Source organism: Labrus mixtus, chromosome 14 (genome assembly GCF_963584025.1).
Source record: "Labrus mixtus chromosome 14, fLabMix1.1, whole genome shotgun sequence".
Lineage (NCBI taxonomy): Eukaryota > Metazoa > Chordata > Actinopteri > Labriformes > Labridae > Labrus > Labrus mixtus.
Window position 1 is genome coordinate 25,539,091 of NC_083625.1, and position 24,233 is coordinate 25,563,323.

A 24,233-nucleotide genomic window follows, 5' to 3' on the forward strand; every position below is an offset into this window, starting at 1 on the left:
AAGATGCCGAGTTTTAAATGTAGACTATTTAACTCAAGGCCGCCCATAAGGGGGGATACAGTGGAAAGCTTTCTGGGGCCCTGTCCCATGAGGAGGGCCAATGGAGGTAACAACATAAGCAGGCCGGGTGGAAAAACTGGAAGGAAGATTTACCCAGAGTGATCAGGGTAAGAAGAGAGGCAGATGAAGTGATGCACCCATCATGCCTAGTGCCTACTGAACAAGCCTGTGGGGGCAGTGCTATGATCTGGGGTTGCTGCAGTTGGTCAGGTTCAGCAACATTATGTGCCCAAAGAATGAGGTCAGCTGACTACCTGAATATACTGAATGACCAAGTTATTCCATCAATGGATTTTTTCTTCCCTGATGGCACGGGCATATTCCAAGATGACAATGCCAGGATTCATCGGGCTCAAAATATGAAAGAGTGGTTCAGGGTGCATGAGACATCATTTTCACACATGGATTGGCCACCACAGAGTCCAGACCTTAACCTCATTGAGAATCTTTGGGATGTGCTGGAGAAGACTTTGCGCAGTGGACCGACTCTCCCATCATCAATACAAGATGTTGGTGAAAAATTAATGCAACACTGGACGGAAATAAATCTGGTGACATTGCAGAAGCTTATCGAAACAATGCCACAGCGAATGTGTGCAGTAATCAAAGCTAAAGCCGGTCCAATGAAATATTAGAGTGTGTGATCTTCTTTTTTGGTGGCAACTTCTTCTTTTGGCCAGGCAGTGTACGATGATTTAAATTCAGATCCTCGTAGGGCCCATTCACTGGGCCTTTCAGGAGCAAAGCCATTTCTGCAGGCAGGCCTGATTCCACCCACAAGGTTACTTGAGTTGGGTCAGTTATAATGGTTGATTTCTTTAATATTAAATCATTTTGTCTGGACCATAGACTGTAATTGTGGACCAAGCCTGAATAATGTCATCCATTAGTTTCTGTAGGGCTGTTTTGGAAGCCTATCCATGGGCGGCTGCCATATTGGAAAGGCTTACGCTGTCAAACTTTCGGTCAACCTAACGACAGGCAAAGACCTGGAGCTGCACGGATGGATTTAAGTTAACATTAGGGAAGCTTAGATCTGGTTCAAACCAAGGTAGTGGACCCAAGTGCAGACCTAAACAAGATTTTAAAAGACAACAAAATTAATAAAGTCCAGAATCAGGAATTAAATCCAACAAAATGGTCCATCACAGCAAAAATCCATGACAGATGAGTGAAAACCACAAGGAGTCACGAGGCATTATTGATCATGGAAACAAAGAATGATTAGATATCAAACTGACACAGGAGAGAAAAAACACAGAGACTAACGGGGTAATTAAAGACAGGTGTGACAAACAAGATACAGGTGAGGACAATGAGTGTGGGGAAAACACACAAGAAAGGCAGGAAGTCAAACAGACATGAAACACACTAACTAAAACTAAACTAAAAAACAAAAATACATCAAAAATACAACCAAGATCAATCGTGACAGAAAGAATTTGACCTTGCAACCAATAGAGGACATCTGCTGTCACACCTTTTACTTTCACTATGATAATTAGCATAGCATCATAAGTTAGCCAGCAGAGTGTTTTGAATATTATCTTAAAAAGCTAACATTAATGCCTCAGGTGTTTGAAACATGTAGTTTGATTAGCTAATGGTCTCTTAATGTTAACATAATCTTCATCAATGAGGCATTGCTTTGGATTTATGATGAATGGAGTTCAGGACACAAACATAGTTAGCATCAGCTATGTATCACATGAGTGAATATTTATGTTTTCATTCTGATAAATCATTTAAACCTCTCAATGCAAACCTCTGATTCCTGTTTTTCCTTCTCATCTATTCCACAGATACATATCAGTTTAAGTCCCAAGCTTGTGGTTGCACTAAAGAAGCTCCTGAAAATAGTATTATAATAATTATTATCGATGTCAGGCTGAATGTTAATCTCCTCCTGATGCCCTCCTCCTCCTGCGTTTCTTTCCTCGTACAGCTGTGTCCTCCTCCTCCTCCTCCTGTCTCTCATCCAGAGATGAAGAAGACGTTTCATGTTGTTGTGATCACGGCTCAGCTGCAGATTCAGGTCAGAGAATGAGAGCAACGTTCCTGTGCTTATAACGAACAGCGATGTTACTTATATTTCACTCCAGAGCCGTCCTGTCACTTATCCAACATCATAACTCACATTTACATCTCTATTTTTAACTTTAAATGACATTTACCAGATATAAATGCAAATGGAGTATCGCTTCCAATCAAAATAGCATTCCTTCAGCTATTTATATCCTCTTAACTCTGGTGCACAGTTCATATTTAGTAAAATGTACATGTAGCTTTTCTGTGTGTTTTGGCCTTTCGTACCAAACCTGCACCTTTTACAAAACTCCTTCCAAGGTGAAGATTTTCAGAAACTAAGGTGTTTATCAATCAATCAAACTTTATTTGTATAGCACTTTTCAAACAACAATGTATCACAAAGTGCTTTTACATCAAAATAAATCAAACAGCAACAACATGGCTCCCTCCACGGCCCCTACCCCGCAATCCAAAAACTAAGGTAAAATAACATGATAAAGACATGTACTGACGGACTGAGGAAACGCTATCATTATTTCTTAAAGAGGAAACACAGGAGTGTACTATTTAATCTGCAAGCACCTGTCTATCATCTGTTTCATATAGGGAGAAAAAAAGCAGGACAGAGCGTTTGCAGAGAGAGCGACCATTCGCTGGTAGGGAGATGGATGAGTTTCTCTTAGCTATTTGGTTGAATTTTCTGAGAAACTTTCTGTAAGATAATTATTTCTCTGTTTTCTCCATCTGCTTATGTTTACGCAGAGATGTGCACATGATGGGTTTGAGTGTGAGGGAGTGTTCAAAAGGAAAACGTTTAGTGCAGTTCAAGGTATGGGTGGGTCAAAAAACAGGCAGAGGCCAAACATAAGAACGCTGGGAGGAGGGAAACACTACGAGCTGTCAACATGAGGGAGCACACAGACAATCAGGGGATAAGGAGACACAGGTGAGGAGAATCAGGACGGGGCTGACACACAAGGCAGGAACATGAGGAGCAGTTATAGCCACTTTGTTTTCACACTATTTCGCGATGCAACACATCCATGTTCCTCCTCCTCCTTGTCGATTGGTTTATCTTTAAATTTAGTCTTTATGTGCTCTGACAAGATTTTGGTGATCCAAGGGTCATAAACAGAAAGCTCAACAATCTCTGGAGGGATTTTTTATACATCTGTTTAATTTATATTTATGAATGTTTCATTTTTTAGGAGAACAATGCAAAGCCTCCCTTCACTTTACTCTACTGTAGTAAGATGGGTCTATACTGACAGTCACATACTCTGCAGAGAAACAATTGTATCATGCCCTTGCTATAAATGATTGTGGTGCAACATATGCAGGCCTTATTTTGCTGTTAAATATTTTTAATGTACTAAAATATCTTCAGACCAGACCACAGTAACACGGTCATTCTGTATGAAACACTGAGCAAGGGAAACCTGAGTGAGGGGTTGATTCTATTTTTCACTGAGCATGAAGCTTTTTGTTTTCCCTTTTCACACTCACTCAGTCACACACATCCACACACGCAGAAGCCCAAAGTCTGATCTTCAGTCCCGCTGAGACGTGAGGGGATTGTGTACCTGGTCCCCAAAGGCACCTCAGCACCTCAACGCCTGTGTAACCTTTGGACAACCTTGGTTTGCGCAGACCTCTGGCGGCTCAAGCGGTTTTCACTCACAATCCTTTAAGTAGCTAATAATGCTGCAGCTTATTAAAAAATGTTATGGCTGCATGTTTAATATGTTGTGGCTGCTGCTGCAGAACATCTGTCACAGTCAGAGGTACTGAACGGCAACAGAGCTGGTGGGAAATCCTGCTCTGGTTTCATATCTCTGAGCCGCTTCTGCATAGTTGCACCAGGACCTTTTCAAAATAAAAGAGGCTCGTGCATTTGACCGAAAGGCAACAATAACTTATTTTTCAGTCGGCTCTCAAAGCTTATCAGATCCAGACCGAGGAGTCAGATGTTAGCCAGGAGGCTATCGCTACTGATCCAATACACATGCACACACATTCACTCTGCCTTTCAGGGGCCCAGACACTTCCTCCTGTACTGTAGGCCTGTGTGCTGCCCTCTACTGTTTAACAATTTACACATACAGCAGGCCTTTGTTTCCTAATACATAAATAAATAAGACACAATGAAAGACTGACCTCTGAAGGTCACATTTATGTCGTTTACTGTGTAGTGAAATAATCCAGCAGTATGTCCCATTTGTTTTATACATTTCCACAAACTTCAACCCTGCAGAGTTCTTTGATCGTTGCAGGCTTTTTGTCCTTCTTAGACACATTCAAGTCTTGTCAGAATTATATATATATTTTTAAACTAAATTGAGTCATATAAGAGCTAATGGAAGAGTAAATCTGTACAAAATGAAAATTTAAAAAAATGTGGAAATAAAAGACAAAATCACATAATCATTGGCATTTTAGGCTATATTTTAATTCATAAACAAACACATGAAAATGAATAACGCATGAATAAAAAAAAAGTCATTTTCGCTGTGTTTAAAATTTTCAAGTTGATCTTTTTCCATTTTTTATTGCCACACTTGTTTATTTTTTTCCTATCTTTTTCCATTTGCTTATTTATCTTTTATAAATAATTTATATTTATTTATATGCCTCCTTATATTTCAAATGCTTAGAGAGTAACTCTAGAATATTTATTCATCCATATTATTTTCTCTTCAGATGAATTCTCTTTTTTTTAAACACATCTGTGACTCCTCAAAACTTCAATAGAGCAAAAGTTGCGTGTCCTCCTGCTGTTTCATATCCCTCCTGTAGATGGCAGTGTCACACCTCCTCATCCGCTCATGTCATCCGTCACCACAGATGAAATCCGTCCTGTTAATACAGCAGCAGTTCTTTTGTAACAGTAATGAAATGTATGGAATCATTTTTCAGCTTTATCGTCCTTAGTTTTAAATATTCTACATGTGTATGTATTAGTGTATGTTTGAATTATTTAATATCTTTCAGCGTTGTAAAAGCTCACAGTGTGCAGGTCTCTGGGAGGTCTGTCATGGGATCTTATATTAGTAACATAAATTTCCTCCAATGCAGCAACAGTTATATTTGAAGAGTGTAATTAAAGGCTGTAATTCTTCTTGTGACAGTGTGACTATAATATGATCCATCAGTTCTTATTATGCTCCCTCCTCTGTGTGTAATTATAATATTAAATCACAGCTACACCTTCAGTAGGTACAGTGTGACCTCCAGCCTCAGGAACAACACAGAGGACTCTTCACATTAACTCCGACATGTTCGTCCAGTCGGGGGATGGAGACAACACCTTTGACCTCGCACCCAACCTCCAGGTCACCCTGCATTCCCGTGCCGACCCCTGACCCCAGGACTCAGAAACTCAGCCCAGAGGTCACAACCTGGTGTCCTTTACTGTCACCTTCTGACCTTTGGACACTCCCTCAGTCAAAAAGTGAAACAGTTCGTCCCTCTGGAATAAATGACCTCTCCCCCCCCCCACCTCCCCCTCGTCCGGTGAAGGTATGCGAGGACGTTGACCCCGCTCAACCTTTCATTAGCGCTTCCTTTTATTACCCTGCTTCCTCCCTGCTGCCTAGTCAGCACGTCACGGAGTGGAGGAGGAGGGGAGGAGAGGTGGAAGAGGAGAAGAGCAAAAAGAGAAAGATGAAAGCTGTTTTCACAAATGCACATTGGAAAATATCTAGAACATTACAGGACTGTCAGTAGACCCGTCAGCCCCTGAAATATTCCTGAGATAAATATTCAGTCATGATGTCCCTCACAGCAGGAACTTTTCCCTGTCGAACGGGACGGCAGGGGATCTCAGGATGTAAAAAGAACAACTTGGAAATGGCGGATGAAGCAACACAGGCTAACGGGGGCTGAATTTCTTCTTTCCATTTGTCGTCATGAAATTAACTGACAGGTTACAGATTACTTGAATTGGAGATCTCATGTGTCACAATATACTCTAACCCAGTGCTTCTCAGCTGGTCTAGCCTCAGGACCCACTACCAACTCCCTTGTCAAAATTGCGACCCAAATTTTGGATACTTTTCAACCAATCAGATTGAGTTAATGAAAATGTGTACAGTTAGGACCTCAGACGGTACAAAACTAAGGTTTACAAAGCACTGCATTGGCTTTTTGACAACTTTTACTTCCAGGCACACAGTCCCCGACTCTGCGACCCACTTTTGAGTCCCGACCCACCAGTTGAGAACCACTGCTCTAACCGACCTCTCAGTAATATGTGACCCGGGACAGTGTTGGAAGTTGACATTTCAGTATCAGAAACAGTGAATAACTTCAGGAGTTTCTCTTGTTCTTCTTTGCAGATACCTGCTTACTGACTGAAAGTAAACCAACAGCTGTGTCACTTCTTCATTTAACTAGCAGGAGGGCAGAGAAGACATTCCTGTTATTTTAACTTTTGGGGCGAAAGAGACAAGAACAGCATCACAGTGAAATGTAGCTGAGTGCTTGTCAGCTGCCAAGAGCGTTACTTCAAATTTGAAGAAGCATCTGCAAGTTAGACACAGCTTCACAACACAAGTGGTGAGGCCTGTTGAGGAGCAGACAGACGCTGCTGCTACTGCAGCTCTGAAACAGGAATGCTAGACTTAAAGGTATAGACATACAGCAGGCTACACGCCGTCTGGATAATAATATCTGCCATGTGTAATGGGTCGCAAAGGGGTTTTTCATTTTTGGTAATAAGGCACTACTGTTGTCAGTTGGTTACTTTAAAAAGTAACATTACCCAACATGAGGTTAACCCTGCTCAACCTATCCTTAGTGCTTTCTTTTATTACACAGCGCTTCCTCCCTGCTGCCTTGTCAGCATGTCACAGCGTGGAGCAGGAGCAGGGGGAGGGAGGAAGAGGAGGAAGAGGCAAAAGAGAAAGATAGCAGAAAGAAAGCTGAAAGAGAATGAGAGTGAGAGAGAGAGAGAGAGAGAGAGAGAGAGAGAGAGAGAGAGAGAGAGAGTGGAGATAGGGATGTAAAAACGAGGGCAGGAGATAGAGCCGGAGGGGGGAAGATAGATTGTCTGCATCTGCTGCGTTGACTGAAATGTCACCTTTAAATGGCTTCCCTGTCCTTGATGCTGGACCTCCCTATCTGATCCCCGCTCTCCTTGGGAGTTGTAGTTCTGATGACTTATGTAGGACACCAAAACAGATCTCTTATAAAATACAGCTTCGGTCCAAGATAAGCTCTCAGCAAAATGGGGAGAAAATCATTTCTCATCTCTCTCCTGTGCTCCTGTGAGTTCTCCTGAAATGGACCATTTGAATGTAAGGTCAGAGGTCACTGTGCCATGTATGAATACGATAATGGGAGTTCTTAGACTGTGTTATACTGAGAGCTGCAGGGTGACACAGTGACTCGCTAAGACAACGGTAATTCATATTTTTCTCTCAGTTTTGCTCTTGTATGATATGAAATCTATTTCTTATTTTGCTGCTACAGTAAAACACCTCTGAGGACTTTTTTAGGTATCTGTTCTTAACGGGTCTGACCACTTGTTACCTACTTTTTATCTCCTGAATCAGTATTTTCTGCTCCTTATGTTTACAATCAGACTCTTTACTGAAGCATTTAAGGGGAGTTATTGACCCTAACCCTTTCATTTAAAAAACTCACTTCACCCAAATCAAGACTGATATCAACCTAAATGGATGAGACAATAGCAAATAGAGAAGACTTTTTATTTTGCACATCCATCATGAGTGTCACATCTGACGGACGGCACTAAACAAAAACACTCAAAAGACAGTCAAAAGAGAAAACAGACAAAAGAGGAGAGTTCAGTCTGAGATGTTTAGTGAATGTGATGCAAGCCATTCCCCATTCATATTTATTGAAAAACTATCCAGTTTTTTTTATTTGATTTTATTGAAGTAAGGATAAATAAGGCTTTTAAATGTTTCCCAAATATGACATAAGGTTCATTTAGCTTTGCACAGAGACAGCAGAGTCCTGCACAGGGATACGTTTATAATGTGTGAACATGTAATGAGTTGTGCTTGCATTTGGTTTATTTGTGTTTGAAATCTTTGTTCATTTAGTCTGTATTTTAAATTTGAAATGTGTCTGATTGAACATTGTTAAAGGATAAAAATAATTCCCTTGGGGGAAATATAAAAATACAAACACAAGATCTGATCGACTCTGCATCATTAAGATCTATTTAGATGAAGAACCTGCTCGAGGAGTTTTTTCATACATGACCTCTGTATGTGGGCAGAAACAAAGACATTCAAATTAAATTAAAAATGGCTGACTATCTGTAAGGTGTTTGGTAAAGCGCAAAAATGATTTATTTTTGGAGGCCAAGAGAGATGCCTCCTAAATTTCAAAACTGTTGCTGAAGATGTACGCCAAGGGTTTTCTAGAAACTTTCAATCAGCAACATTCATGTGCAAAGACATCTATTAACACATGTTCACCATTCATGTTCTGTTAACAAAGTTTTGTAACATTTGAGGACATTTAGCCAATCAAGGGCTGTTACTGAACAAACAAAGAAGAGATAATAAATCCAGTGATTGGGCCTCATTTTGAAAATGATGTTATAGCCGATGCTTTTAAATGTGGCACTTAGGATTTAGCTTTAATGTTCCCAATGTTAAAAAAAAAGGATAAACCAAAAAGAGTCTAAAAATAAAAGAACATTTATTGTGTGTTTTGGGTAAATCTCATGCAGCTAAATCCAGCCTACGGCAAGAACAGTACATCCACATCTGGAAGGTGGCAGATCCTGTTAACTGGCACTTGACATGAGACGCAGTTGACATGTGTAAGGGATATAAGCGCGTGTGTGTGTGTGTCATTGTGTGTGTGTGTCATTGTGTGTGTGTCGTCATAGAGAGCGGGGGATCTGCAGCATTTTGGGGCTAAGTCAGATCACGCTGACATTGTCTCCATGTGGTGGTCGGCCACAGGGCACAGCGGTGCCACACTTGATGTCATTTCTGTCTTAAATGTCAGTCTCTGTAAGGCCGTCACCGTGGTAACCCCCGGGCCACATTCACCCTTCAACCTTACAGTAATGCTGCAAAGAGGAGAGGGCAGCCAGACCTCCTGTTTACTCCTCTTTTACATAATCCACTGTGTCACTGTAGGTCGTCACTCTCTCAGATACACTGAGAGATATAATGAGGCTCAGCGGACCCTCTTTGAGCTCATACTGCTCCATCGATGATGTGTGCTCACCGCTCTCACCGTTGGCCCTGAGGTGACCTCTGATCCTGAGTGACCCAGAGGTCACGAGGTGCCCTTTCATTCCCACTGGTGTGGTGACAGCGGGGCTAATTACCCACACCGTGTGACTGTGAGGGCTATAAACGGAGTTAACGACTGCAGGATGACAAAGCACTGTAACGCTGCGGATCATTCAGAGGTGCATCAGTGCTGTTGTGTCCTGTGTTCATTAGAGGATGAGGTGTGGGGTGGTGGTCTCAGGGTAACCATATATCATTAAGGGTGAATTCTCTGATGAAAATAAAAGCATATGCAGAGTGTTTGTACGCTCTAATATGTCACTTATTGAGTCAAAACCATGCATCCTGCTCTGTAAGTAGTTTGTGCATTCAATGAATAAAACAATCACTGTTACTATGTTTATTTTATGAGAAAATCAATAAGATGTAAAGTTCTTTGCACACAATCGACAAAAAGAGGCTTTTGTAAGTAGTTGTTTATCTGAGATTCAGTCACATTTTCAATGACATCCAAATCTTTATTTGCTGTATTATTTAGTTTATGTAACTTCTATTCATGGCAAAGTTGGGGTGGCAGTAGCCTCTGGTGCTAGGCTAGTAGCTCAGTCTGTAGGGCTGGGAACCGGAGGGTCACTGGTTCAGGTCCCAGTGCGGACCAAAGCATGGAAGTTGGTCCGGTAGCTGGAGAGGTGGTAGGACACTTCCTGAGCTCTGCCGAGGTGCCCAACAGGAAAGTGACGAATTCATAACTGCTCGGGCAGCCCCCCATGTGTCAGCCTACATGTGTGTCTCACTAACTTTGTAACCTTCAAGATACAATGTTTCAGTGAAAAGACTTTATCACATCCATGATGAGTGTGTATATGAGGCTGATGGGTGCACTGGTGCAGAATGAAAGTATCATGATATTTATTTTAACACCATGTTAGAAATGCATGTTTGACCTGTAAGAAAGGTACAGATTATCGTTTTGCTCTCGGGGCCGAGAGTTTGAACGTCTTAAATGTTTTCTTATTTAACAGCTTATACAGTACGCGGATGTCGTTCCTTCAGTCAGTACCTTTTATATCGAGCATGTTGCCATGATGTGAAGGAGTTTTACTTTTCAGTGTAAAAAGCTGAGCTGCAGATCAGACGGGTATCTGTGTTTTCATTTGATGACTCAAAGCGGCCCCGCTGTACGTTTTCTGCTGCACAACTCAGCCACCGCTTTATCAAAGGCACGGTAATGAAACGCTTCCTTACAACGTCTAAATATAGCACGCAATGAAAGTGGTGTCAGAAAACAAACAAACAGACAAAAAAAAGATAATCCACATGTGACCCATTTCTGTCCCAGTGTGAGCTCCATTGTTTAGAATAATAATAATAAAAAAAATCTGTCCCCAGGCACGCAAATATCTACAAAGCCCCCCGTCGCTGACAAAGGCTCTGTCGCTATGGGACTGTGAGGAAATTAGGACTCCTGAGCAAGACGCTTGTTCGACAACTAACACCCTCCTTAAAAAAAAAAAAAAAAAGAGACAGGAACTGACGCTTGTTATACTGCCGGTGTGATCCCACTTCTAATTTTGAGATTCCCACCCCTACATGTGCATCCAAGTGTGTGAGGCGGAGAGCATTTAGTGCTGCCTCTGTGATCGCACCGTGCCACAGGAAGGACGTTGTCACCATGTGTGCTTTTTAATAGGATAAGCAAAATAAACCTGTTTTCTGGTCAGCAATTACCCATTCTTCTGGCTCGCTGTAAGAGGCTAAGAGAGGAGAGGGCGAGGAGGACAGAGACAGGATCTCAAATTAAATCCATTTTTATATTTTATAACTGTGACTTTCACTGGCTCGACCCTAACCAGTGACATCCACAGACACTCCCAGTTCACTGTCATGTTTCTGCTATGTTGTAACCTTCAGGGCTGCTGCACAAATGAGCAAGAAGGACATGACAAAGACTGCAGTTCCTGGAGTCACCACTAGGAGCTAAACGAATCCTATTTGGCTCAATGTTAAAATAAAACAGAAATAAATGCATCTACAGACTGCTACAAAATACAGTAATTAATCTATAACTAGAGCTGAAGTAATGTTCATATAAATCAGACTTTTATGGGTGTTGCTGTTTTAAGTGACAGGTTTGTGCTGCTAGCTGTTTTCTAGGTGTCACCACAGCTAATTCAGACACTGGCACTGTCCATGTCTTGAGGGTTGGATCCATGAAAGAAGTTTTCCTGTCTGATTAATGTTGATTAATATTAATTATACAAAGAAGGGGGGTTGATTTTTAGTGTCGTATTATTGATATGTCTGTATATATTAGCATGCATGCTGCACAGATCATACTGCGCTACTTAGCTTAAATTCATCCATCCATCCATCTATACCGCTTATCCCATTTTGGGGTAGCAGGGGGCTGGAGCCAATCCCAGCGGTCATTGGGTGAAAGGCAGGGTGCAGCCTGGACCGGTTACCAGTCAATCACAGGGCTGACCTATAATCTCAGGCTCACACTCACTCACGGGCATTTGTAGAGTTACCATTTAACCTAACATAAGGGCATGTGTTAAGCGGGGCACCTGGAGGTAACCCACACATGCAGAGGGAGAACATGCAAATAACTCCACATAGAAAGGCCTCATGATTTGACCAGGAACCTTCTTCCTGTGAGGTGACAATGCTAACCACAACACCATCGTCTCAGATCTTTAAGTGTTAGTCATGACTTGATTGATTTCTTCAACCTCAGAATTCATATTTTTTGTTCTTTCTAGTTCCTCTTGCTTCCCCGTGTCATTTCATTCACCCGCCGAGCTCTCCCTACTCATATGGGAGCAAGCAAGCACAAGCACACTTTGCAAGCTCTTTTAGCTTCTTTGGAGAAATTAAAAAAGCAACCCTGGCCAGCTATGACAGCTCATTTTAGTTGATTTGAAACAATGTTGTTAGCAACCTCATTAACCAGCAGATGAAAAAAACAAGCCTTGAGCACAGACTGTATGGAAGGAGCAATATAGCCAAAGTCAAAGCTTCAAAACAGAATCATTTGGGCTACCTGGACTTCCTATGTACAGTCTTTGTTCATGTTTTCTCATCTCATGGCCTCATTGTGATGGCATGTTATCAAATATGTTTGCTGTTTGTGTTTTCTACAGCAGCGAGGAAATCAAACACCTGGCTCTCATGACAAACCGCAGGACAGCGTAGACCCCCCCACATCCCCCCATTCTGAACCACAGTGCTGACTGTCAGGAACCCTCAAACACAGGATTATGACTACAGAGTAAGGTGTATTATTTGAACATTTGGCTCTCTGAGAAGGATTTCCAAAGAGGCTCCATCTCTACGGTGATGATGCCGCAGTTAAAGAAGCAAGAGGTCTTCGATCACACCCCAACAAGGACATTGCTCAAGGGCTGGTGGCAGCTGTATGGATGTGATGCATGTCACTTGTAGGGTGTGTGGATGGAGGTTGTTCATAAAAGTGAAGGCAGAGTGCATAGAGAGGCCTCGGGGGCAGGTGATGTGCGCCTGTGATGCCACCTGACATCTTCCTCAGAGGTGTTTCAGGCAACAAATAGCAGGTCTGTCTGCTGTCAGCCTGCGGACCACCTGGGGGGTCAGCCATGACACTCTGCGCTTTGACAGCACCAGCACCACCACCCCCCCACACACACACACACACTCCTCCTTTGCTCACAGTCCAGGGCCAGGCCAGAGCCCCCAGAATGCATCAGGAGCCGTCACGGCAGATGAGGAGTGACGCCGCTGAGGAGGGCAGAGAAATCCCTCTCTCTTTAAGGTGCAACGAAAGGTCAGGAGCCGGTATCACTGGGAGAATTACTCACCGTGCTGCCTACCTTGACATCAACAGAGAGCCGAGCTGCCGGGGAGGAGAGGGAGCGAGGGGAGGGGAGAGAACAGGTGGAGGGCTGGAGAGCGGCGGCAGATAGGCGGTGAGGGAGTTGGAGGGGGGGTGGGGGGGAGGACGGGATGACAGGGTCAGGGGGAGGTGGAGAGGCAGGTTGAGGTAATGGGCTGCAGGGAGGGTGTATGTGTGTCCTGGCGTTTGAAATCCCACTGTGTGTGTATGAGGGAAAGCAAGGGAAGTAGGTAGGGGTGGGGGGGGGGGGGGGGGGTCGCTGAAGACGTCTTGCCCTTGCAGCACTTCATCACATTCAGTTTTTTATCCACGCTTCCTGAACTTTCGCTGCCTTTTCCGCTCCAGTTGGCCCTCAGCGGACAATGCGATCAGAGTGTCCCCTCCATGTGCATTATGCGAGCATGTTCCGCTCTGTAGTGAAGATGTCAACGGTGCCTGCACCTTCCCCAAGGTCAACATCCTAATGAGAAATCTGTGGGGACAACGGTAATTATCAAATAACTTAATGCAAAGCCAGACAAAGTGTGATAATGACTCCTGAGCCTGCTGCTGATAAAAGCTTTGATTGCATCCTTTCCTCCGGCTTCAAAGACACTCCCCCCCCCCCCTAAAAAATTATTCCTCGCTGAATCTGAGAGGATGTCAGATTCTAGTAGCTTGTCAGGGGTAGTCAAGGCCTGCCACATTTGAATTCTGGGACCATCTGCTTCTTCATACACCCTCTCTAATAGCTTTCTTTTTTCCATCAGGGCTGTCTCACTATCTGACATAATGTAGTTATGCACGAGACATTCACTCAATATTCAACAAAGCGCACACAATCTGACTGCAAGGCTGTGTGGCATTCTTTCAACCTGCCCGCACATAACAAAGAATTTAAGCACATGAGCAGTCCGCGTTCGACTGCTCCACAGTCTGAGGAGAGCTGAGTGCAGGATTGAGATTGATCAGCGGTGAGACAGTGACTGGGCCGCTCGCTGAGTGTTTCTGATTTTTTAAGGTCACCCTCACTAGAACCAAAAGGGCACATCAATTTTAGAGCCCTCATGAGGAGGCGCAGCATCTCCTCCTCGATCACTCAGCCCCCTGTGGAGAAACGACATCTGAAGGTGCACTTGATTTGTGTGAAAAACCCGCCGCCGCGCATGATCAGAATAGAAAATAAACAGACACAACCTGCATAAACAGATGGATGGCGCCTCAACATGTGGTGTGAGACGGCTTCAGAGAACACGGAACAACTGGAAGACAACTGATTAGAAGTTGGCAGTTGTCAAACACAATATGGTGCTCTGTTAGTCCAACCTTTTTTCCATAATATATTCTTTTTTTTTACCATCGGGGAGAGTTGCCTTTAACATGAAGTTTTACATTTATAACAAACAAAGTTTCTTTAAATTGGATAAAACAGCCATCAGATATGTCTTCTCTGCAGGGATTGAAAGTCTTTGAAGCTAAAATGATTTTATTTTGAAATACAAAGTTGTGTTTGTATGTTATGGACATGAACCTTTTGGACTATGGGTGAACAAACTGAGGCACTGCATGCTTTATACAGAGGGTGAACAAAGTATGTGTACAAATATCAAAGCCTTTATTAACCCTTTCTGTCTCCAATGATCATATTTACTTTAAATGCTGACAAGAATCAATAAATGTTATACTCCTGGGTTTACGTTTTAAATATAAATCTTATAATCCGCTTCACACTGGCTGTATACAGACAGGCTGTATTGTATCGCTGCTGTCGATCCTGTTTTTGTTAATAAAGTTTTACCTCTATAAACTCTCTAAACTGTATATATTTATTATATATTGGTCTTGTAAATGTTATTAAGATGTATTCTTTAATGGTAAGGGTAGAGAGACATGTGCTCAATTGTAAATCATAATCAATAGACAAAAAGAGAGAAGAGAAAGAGAGGAATAGATTTACATTGGGCTTTTGACATGATGTACTTACAGTGATTTATGACAATGCTTTATTTTCTTTTTGCCTTTATGGGTGTCTTTTAAACATCTTTTAAACTAGTTTGCGAGAATAAGCTTCTCATAAAACAATTTTTTTTTTACATTATTCAAATGTTTTTGTACATACAGAGAAAGACATCCCTCCAGACTCTGGGAGACACTTGAAGAGGAAGACAGTGAAAGAGAGAGACCAGTAGAAATACTGTCCTTAATCTGCTGTTATCTATCTATTTATATTATTTACTTATAGCTTGTGTAGGTTTTCTGACTTTGTTTTAAATACATTTTTGCTGGGAACCCACTAAGTCCCTTGAGAGTAACTTGTTTAAAAAAAAAAAACTGTTCTGCTCCATCTCAGAGTAAAAAATAAATTGTACAAATTAAGGGAGTTTCTTCATACTGGGCTTTTACTTTGAAAATCACACCAGAAGTGTACCACTACTTTTATTTCCATGTCTGTCCTGCATATTGTACCGAGGTAAATATACATGTTGCCCAACACGTCAATATAAGTCTCTACAAATCATCGTGTCTAGTTTTGCTGTGTGTGCAGCTTGTGGTAAAAATAGGAAAGCCTTCTAGTCTGTAGAATTTTTATTGCGAGACCGTCACGCTCTTGAGAAGTACTGCTCATGTCATTAGTCTGAAAGTTAATTTAAGTTGTCCAAAAGAACATGTTTGTCCAAAGTCACTATTTAAATAAGTTACAGATGTGCTATCATGATCTGCACAGACATATATGCCAGCAGCCTTTTGCAACCCAGTCCAATAAGATGATGTTAACATGATTTAGGGTGGCACCAGGGGTGGCCTGTCAGACTCCATGGGGGGCCCATTCCACCCCAGGCCACCCCTCTGGATACAATCCTGGTTGTGGAACCAAAGTCCTGTAAAAGCAGAGCAGGGTTTTCTGTTACAACTTCACCAACTACCAAGGTGCACGGAGAGAGAACAGCTTGAAGAGCTCTGTGGATCCAAAGTAGATACAGTTCATCAGTTTACACATGTCATGTCTGCTAGAGTTGGTCTATAGGGAACACTTAAACAGACACATGTTACTTCTTTAATGATGAGATCTGTCAGCTTGATTAATTTGATTACATGCAACCACTTAATTAGTCAGATGTCTTTTAATTATCCAAATCACATCAGGCTGGAAATGAAATGACATTTCTGCAACTGATACGTTTCATAACTATGTAGATTTTAGGAACCAGAAGTGAGTTTAGGCATATGAAGTTAAAAACTGATTGTCAGGAGGGGAAAAGAGGATACAGGAATACAGATGTTAGACAGCTAGGTGAATATAAAAAGTTCTGGATCTTGACAAACAGAAGATGTTGAAGCTGATCTTTTGAAAGCCTGGCTTTGATCTTTGTCAGGTTAAAGGGATAGCTCGTTTTTTCTCTTGAAATCACATCCATTACTTGAAACAAACGACCCTGTCTGCAGCGATGTATAGCCTATAGCTTCCAGCCGGTCTCTCCTTAAAGGGGCCACTCTGAGCAACATCCCCTGTGGCTCATATACTTACTAAGTACCTCATACACTTCAAAATACTGAACTATCCCTTTATGAGGTGATCATGATTCATGAATGGATGAAAAATATATATTTTTTAACTGAATTCATATGAATTTATGGTCCTCCAGTTGGATCATCACTGAAAAGAAAAACAAGCAAAAGAGAGTGGTAATATTTGTTAATCCTTTGAAATGCGTGACAAGAGGTGACAATACTTCTCTTAGTCTTTCTTTACTTGGTTGCAAACTGTGGTGACTTTTTCCCCTCTGGTGCTCTGTTTCTATTATCTAATTTATAATCAGGGAAACTTGTACATAATGTTTTAATATCTGTAAATTGTTCTGTGTCCTTCTTCTCTGAAACTCTCAGCTCTTTTAAATCGAGGTTGAAGACTCACCTGTTCACAGCTGCCTTTCAGTCAACAATTTTAATAAGATTTTAAACTCTGCACTGTAACTTTTACGCTTATTATATAACTCTTTTTATAGGCTATATATATATTTTTTTATTATTCAAATTAATTTCATTTTAATGATTTGTATTTCAACATATTTTCAGATTTAATCAACTTTTGGTTTACTTCTACGTGACTTTAAAAAAAATGTAAGTGGTTTATGATTGCAGAAAAACTGAGTAATTTGGCTATAAATATATGTGGCCAAAAATCCCTGAGAAAGAGAGAAGTTTAAGTTTTCTCTGTGAGATTTCAGAGGAACAAGTTCAGCTGCTCGACGCAAAAGCATGATCATGTCCTCATTTTGTAAAAGGAAAAAATGAAAGGAAGGAACACTGGGAACCAACTCGATGACTGGAACTGAAGTTGGATGCGTTCAAAGTCAAACGCATAATTGAATAAAGTGTAATTGGCCTCGACGTGACCTCCCCTCCTTTAAGAGACAAAAGGTCACACGGAGTGTGAAGCAGCTCGACATCAACATCCAGCAACGCACTTCTGGAAAGCAGAGCAAGGACAAAAACAATGAGGCGTTCATCCCCGAGACAGCTTCAGGGAACAGCAGCGAGTGGGAGGAGAGTGAAAAGATAACATCACAAAAAAAAACACAGACAAGGAGAGGGAGAATGAGAGAGAGAGAGAGCAGGAGGAGGAGGAGAGTCATCAGAGATCAGGGTGACCCTGCGCCACTCAGGAACACGTTCTGCCTATAAGCTAACGGAGGAGCTGAAAGTTTGCCACTGAGTAATCTCTGTGCTGTCAACATCCTGGAGACTTGGCCTTGACTGTGACCACGTTCCTGCAGCGGGGGGGGGGGGGGGGGGGGGGTGCTCCCTAAACTCCGCCTGACATGGCTCAAACATGTTTTTGCTGAATTGATTAGCCAAGTTTCTCTGAGCGGACAGCAGAGAGTCGATATACACCTGCTGTAAAATCATTTACAGTAAGAGACACTACAGGCCAAAGAAATCTTTTTCATGAGGATCCCTAAAGCTGTCGGTGCCTTGCTCGCTTAGTGATAAATGTCAATTTTTAATGGAGTCTAACTACCATCGAAGCTAAACAAACTCCTTCCTTAAACCAAAGAGGATGTGCATCAGTCTGTGTCTAAATGAGCAGAGCTGTCTGTGGCTAAAGGGACTTAAACAGTTCAGCTTATCCTCCGTTCAACCAGAGTATACAGCTTCTTACAAACATTATAAACCTCTGCTGGATGGAGCAAGAGCCTTAAAACAGAGTCCAGAACATCTGTAGAAACAACGAGCAAGGGTGCAACTTAAAGAAAATAAAATGATTATTCTTTAAGGTAGTGTCCGGATGTTTTCTCTTCTTTTCCAAACAGTAAGTTTAGATAACCTCCTAACAGAATGCTGCTGTCGGGAAAATATGTTGGTTCTGTGTTCAATTGCATAAAAAAAATTCAGAGAAAATAAACCTAAAAGCTTCACAGAGACTGATTGTACTTTAATCTGCTGTAAACAACAGTTATGAGACAAATCTTCCTTCTTTCCGTTAGATCAGACTTTTCCTTGCATATGTCATTTAAATTAACAAGTTAAATTTGCAGTCAATTATTTCAAACGCCCTTTTCAACCCACTTCTAAGACTAACTACTGCATATTTATTCTCCTGCTCAAAGTATTCAAGCATGTCTGATAAGTTTATTAAGAGCCGACTGTCTTCAAAAACATAACCTCATACTTCACAGTTCACAGCTGCCCTCCCCTCTGCTTCAATACAAACTAATAAAGCTACTAAAGCCGAACGAGGTCAGCTTAAAATGGATAACCCCGGCAGAAAAGACTGGCCCGTATTGACCCCATACATAAACAACATGGCGGATGAGACCAGGGGACATGCTGAAATCTGCCTTGTTAGGATTTAATACGCCGTCCATCCCTCCTTTGCATGACCCCTCTGAAACTCTGCTGACCTCTCCCTTAGGTCCTTTGTTAGCATAGACTCTCTTCAGTGTATACTATCATTTGCATTTTTAGAATTGTTAAACAAATACCCACCCATGGCTCCTTCTGCCCGCCACCTGCTGTGACCCTCCACCCACTCTCCTCTCAAGCCGCAGCCAAAGGTAATAGCAGGCCGCTCCAAATGTAAGCTGGAGAGAGAGGGATCAGAGGTCGAGCGAGTGTAAGAAATACTGGACAAACGGAGATGAAAGTTTAATTAGCTTAGCTGCATCGCCAACATGAACATCAGTGATTGGGGGAGTTATGTCTATAGCAGGGGCTAATGATTTTGTTGTTGTTGCATTAAAGATACAATATGTAGATTCCGCCTCCAGGGGGGCCTTTATCAAGCGGGGAATCATGGGAGTCCTCTCTGCTACCGGCAAGTACACACACACACACACACACACACACACAAAACATTGTCATAAAATTGAAAGTATTGTATGTTTAAATACTAATATAACTTTAGGTCTACTACAAAACATTGAATTATCCTGTGAACATGTACAACTTAAACATTATGAATTAAATTAAATTTTAAAAATGAAATGCTTGCTAAAAGTAAATAACAACTACGACCAACAAAAAATCCACAGAATACTTCAGCTGTGAGTTGAAACATGTAGCACTGACTAGATAATAAGAGAGTTTCACTTTACTTGGTAAAAGTAGAAGCCTTACTCCTGCTAGCTAACAGCTGCCTGTTAGCTGTTAGCTAAGTGTCCAAACATTCATACTTAATGTAGTATGATCCAAATCTTAGTATGCAATTTTGTGTATGTGAGAAATACCCAGATCTAAATACTAGATCGGCTTGAACTTCTGAGTATGAAAAAGGAGCATACTGGTCATAGTAATCTGCCCCACAATGCACTGCGTCTCTCAGACTATCCAATTGCAGAGCTCGCCAGCCAACTAGCAGATAAAATAAAAGTTCTGTGCTGAAATACATTTGACATGTATAACAATAAAATGACTTTGCAGTTGTATGAGTAATGACAATTGCTTATTGTTGAATTATATGTTCGGACAGACGGTCGCGTTAGCTTAATGCTACTTCATCGATCGGAGCTCAGAGCGGAAATACGTCGCTTGACCCGTATTTTAGTATGTTGCTAATGTAGAAGAGTAAATGCTCTTGAACAATCAGACAGAGACTATGGCTTGTGAATTGAGGATCTGTTTATTTCTCTTGGAGCAGTTCTTTTATAGCATCCCAATCATCCCGTTATGGGCAATCATCACACTGGGCAGTTACAACATGTGTGCTATATAAAGACCATTTCCTAGAAGTTACTTGGCCGGACAAACTGGTCTATTACCAGGAAAGGGTGGGTGGGTGTGTGTGTATGTGTATCAGAACATGACCTAATGACCTGGCTAAATTCAGAGGTTAGATACTTATTGGTTTGTGCCTGTTGCTTACCAGATTGTGTATTTCTGTTATGATTCAACCTTTCAAACTACAACACTAACAGCATACTAACGATCGGGTTAGCATGCAGTATGCAGTGTACAGTACATATATATTTTGAGTATGTAGTAGGCAGTATGTAGTGTGTGGTTCCGGACATATCCATTGTTTCGGATTACAACCTAAATGTTAATAATACAGTTCGTTCACACGATCCTCTTCTTCGTCCTCCTCGTTACACAAAATATTGATTTGGAAATGGTGTTTTTTTTGCTTAGAAATTCAAATATTTCTTCCGTTACAGATAGTCCATTGGACTCACAGAGCTGCAACGTTTGCTTATAAAGCCTTCTTAAAATGAGCTAAGCTAGCTGTGCTCACATTAAACTGAACGTTTCAACTGATGGTGAAGTGGGACAAGGTGAACAGGTGTGCACGAATCAGGACGGCCTCTGTTTGAGTCATTATCTGCCTCATCACTGTCAGAGTCTGTTGGCATTTTCTTTTCTATTCCCCTTCTTTAAAAACACTGCCGTATCCCGTACACTGTTCAATTGTTTGTTTACTTCATGTTCCATCTTCAATTTTTTTGATTTTTACCTCTGATTCTTTTCCTCTGGCTTCTTTCTGTGAATTGTCATCCAGTGTCTGTGATTAGAGCCATGTATCCTAGCAGAGAGTTAAAAGTTGTAATCGACCAATAAGCATCGAGTATTTAACACAGCAATAAAATGAATGTAACTAATGTGTGAGTAATGATGGCTATGATTGGTCAAACAGTTCTGGTAGTTTAAGTGTTAGACCCTGTTACCTCCTCTCCTCAGCTCTTTCAGAGTCCTCTCGGCTTGATGATGAATACGTCAATTCAAACGGAGCCGTTTTGTGTAATTTATTAAATGGCTCACTGCACCATAAAACTTAAAGCTGTAAAACTATTGCTTTATCGAACAGGGGCTTGACACAACATCGTCCCTGTGCGCATTAGCCGATGATGTCAGAGGCAGGGAGGCATATTTTTGCTACTTGGCATTTTGGAAATGTGGTGCGGCCATGGCTGTCAGAAGCCTTGAGTGTGTGGGACTGCAGATCAATAGCCAAGCTATTGGGTAGACAGTGGCGGTGTGCTGCAGTGCAATCTGGGGAGTTTCCTCTGGGGAGGAATAGGTCACAGGGGGTACGGAGCGTCGCGCTGCTCATGTTGTTTAAGATGGGAGTACAGGCGAGCGCTGTGTGTTTGTGTTGCAGCTGCTGATGCGTGAAATGGAACTCAGGTAGCTGGGCGGGCCTCGGGCCTTCGCTGTATCTTCCGCCAAGTGATTACTTTACTCCATTGATTTTTCTCCCTCCTCCACTGATCTGAGAAGATCACTGTGAAGAGTGAGAGAGAGGAAGAGAAAGGGGAGAGAGAGGTAGCGAGGGCAGGGGGAACCATTGATTGACCTAGTGCCGAGATTCAAGGATTGACAGCAGAACCTTGAGTGGCAGTGCTCCCTCTTAGCCCGCTAATCTATGACTGAGATCCCTGCTACATTCAGGGAGTTCTGTTTTATAAATCCTTACAGAGAAGAGGCCAAATCCCTTCCTATCCAAACATGTTGAGCTATAAACAAAGCTGCATTGGCAGTCTCATTGAACATGCTGTTAGGAGAATCCTCACCATGTCTAAGACATCGGTTTATTAGGAACATATTCTCCTTAATGCACATTATTGCTGTCTGTGCACGCTCTATGTTTGTTTCTTGTCTTATCAAGGTGCATTGACCTGGCAGGGCTGAGTAAATATATTCATGAGTTTTTAAATGCTATATTTTATTTTCATAATGTGCTGCATCTTTTCTGACACCATGTCATCTCTACGGATCAAATCTATACTTCCTAACCTTTGAGGCAGATGATATATAAACACGTATGCAAAAGGTTTCATGTCATTACCATAAGCTGCCCTGGGTTTATGTGTGCGAAATGGCCGAGCGTCTTTTAAAGGATAATTGCATTTTCTGTTTATCATTATGTTCAGTTCAGTCTGGGGGCGATTGGTTCTGTCGAGGCTTCAGCCACAGCGCACTCAAAAGGTGTAGGTGAGCGTATGAAGGAGATGAGTCACAGAGTCTCGACGTACACAAGTCGACGACATCAAAGCAAACGACTCGACTTGTCTCGAAATTCATAAATATGCAGCGTCTGAGTCGACACAGCAGTGAGTCTTAGCTCTTTAAAGAGGGCGAAAGATTATCTGCAATCAGCTCCAAAAGGCCTGTGTGACATTTTCAACCTGACATTTACATTTTATCTCTGCACTTATAAGAGATAGGGCTAACAACTACTCTGGCAACTGTTTTATGAGCATTATTAAGCCTTTTGAATAAATGAAAGTTTATAAAAGAAAGGCACTTTTGTTAAGAGTTATCTTTATGTCTAGATTCGATATCTTAAGAGTTAGAGTAACTGTTGGTTTTTAAATGTTTAAGAACCGGTATTATCACCTTTTTAATCCCTCCACTAATCAGCAAAGACGCAGTTTACATCTATTAGCGCTGCACAAAAATCCAAAAAGGGTCCTTAAGTTTGAGCAAATCTCCGTCATGGTGTCTGCTAAGAAAGAAAGAATGAAAGGTTTTAATGTCTACAGAAGGATTTATTACAACAGAGTGTCTGAAAATGGACGACAAACTAACATGATAAGCTCATGCAGCGAATGTCAAAACAAAGGTGTCTAATCTTTGTTTGGAACAAAGCAACGTTTGTGTTAAATTGATAAGGTCATTTGGGATATTTTAGCTACAGTGTGAGACTTGGGGCAAGACATTAATGAGAAGTATAAGAGTCATATGACAGAAAAGAGCGGAATGATTCTTAAAGGGGAATGCAGAGAGTACACAGACTCTTTATCAAGGCAGGATTATTCAGGTTTAAATATTTAGCTGAATTGCATACACTCAAAAAAGCAGAGTATTATCAGATAATCTGCAAAAGTATGAATTTATTGCAGTTTAATGAAATATTAGTGAAGTAATTGTCATTTGAGAGACCATCTATTTCTACTGTTGTAGTTTTAAGTTAAGGGCAGGCAAAATATGATTTTTTCTACCTGTTCTTTTCTGAACATGAAGTCTGTTGCTGATGATCTGACATCTCTGACTAAGTCTGTGAGGGTTCTGTGCTTTAGGGAGATTGGGATTGGGCTTCTATAGCCCTAATGGAGACTGGCGTTTCGAGGGGCGATATTTGTTGTTAGCATGTCTGACTGTGTGTGTATGTGGAGCTCCCGCTGCGTCATGCTCTCTTGCACTTCCACAACAGCATAAGGCAATGTGATTTCACAGACTGGGACACTGATATTACACCATTGCGGTAAAACACTGGCCCTTTTCATAGTGCAATTCTCCAACAACTCCATAACAAAGCTCAGAGGACAATGTGAATCCTGAATCTCTTTCTATTTCCTCAACGCTGTCACTCTTCAATTGATCCGTAGTGGACACTTGAGGAACTGCAGCTTTTTTGATTATTTTCCAACAACTCAGGTTGCTGTTTGACAGCTAGACAACTTTGTACTTTGTCAGTACTTTCCACCATTGCTTTGTGAGGCTCAAACATGTGAATTTCATACTGTGACTTTTTAAAATAGCAGTCACTGTGTGTACAGGGTGATCCTGACACCTCTGCTGATGGTGAGATTGAGCTTGTAGTAGACGTAACAAGAAAGAGATTGTAA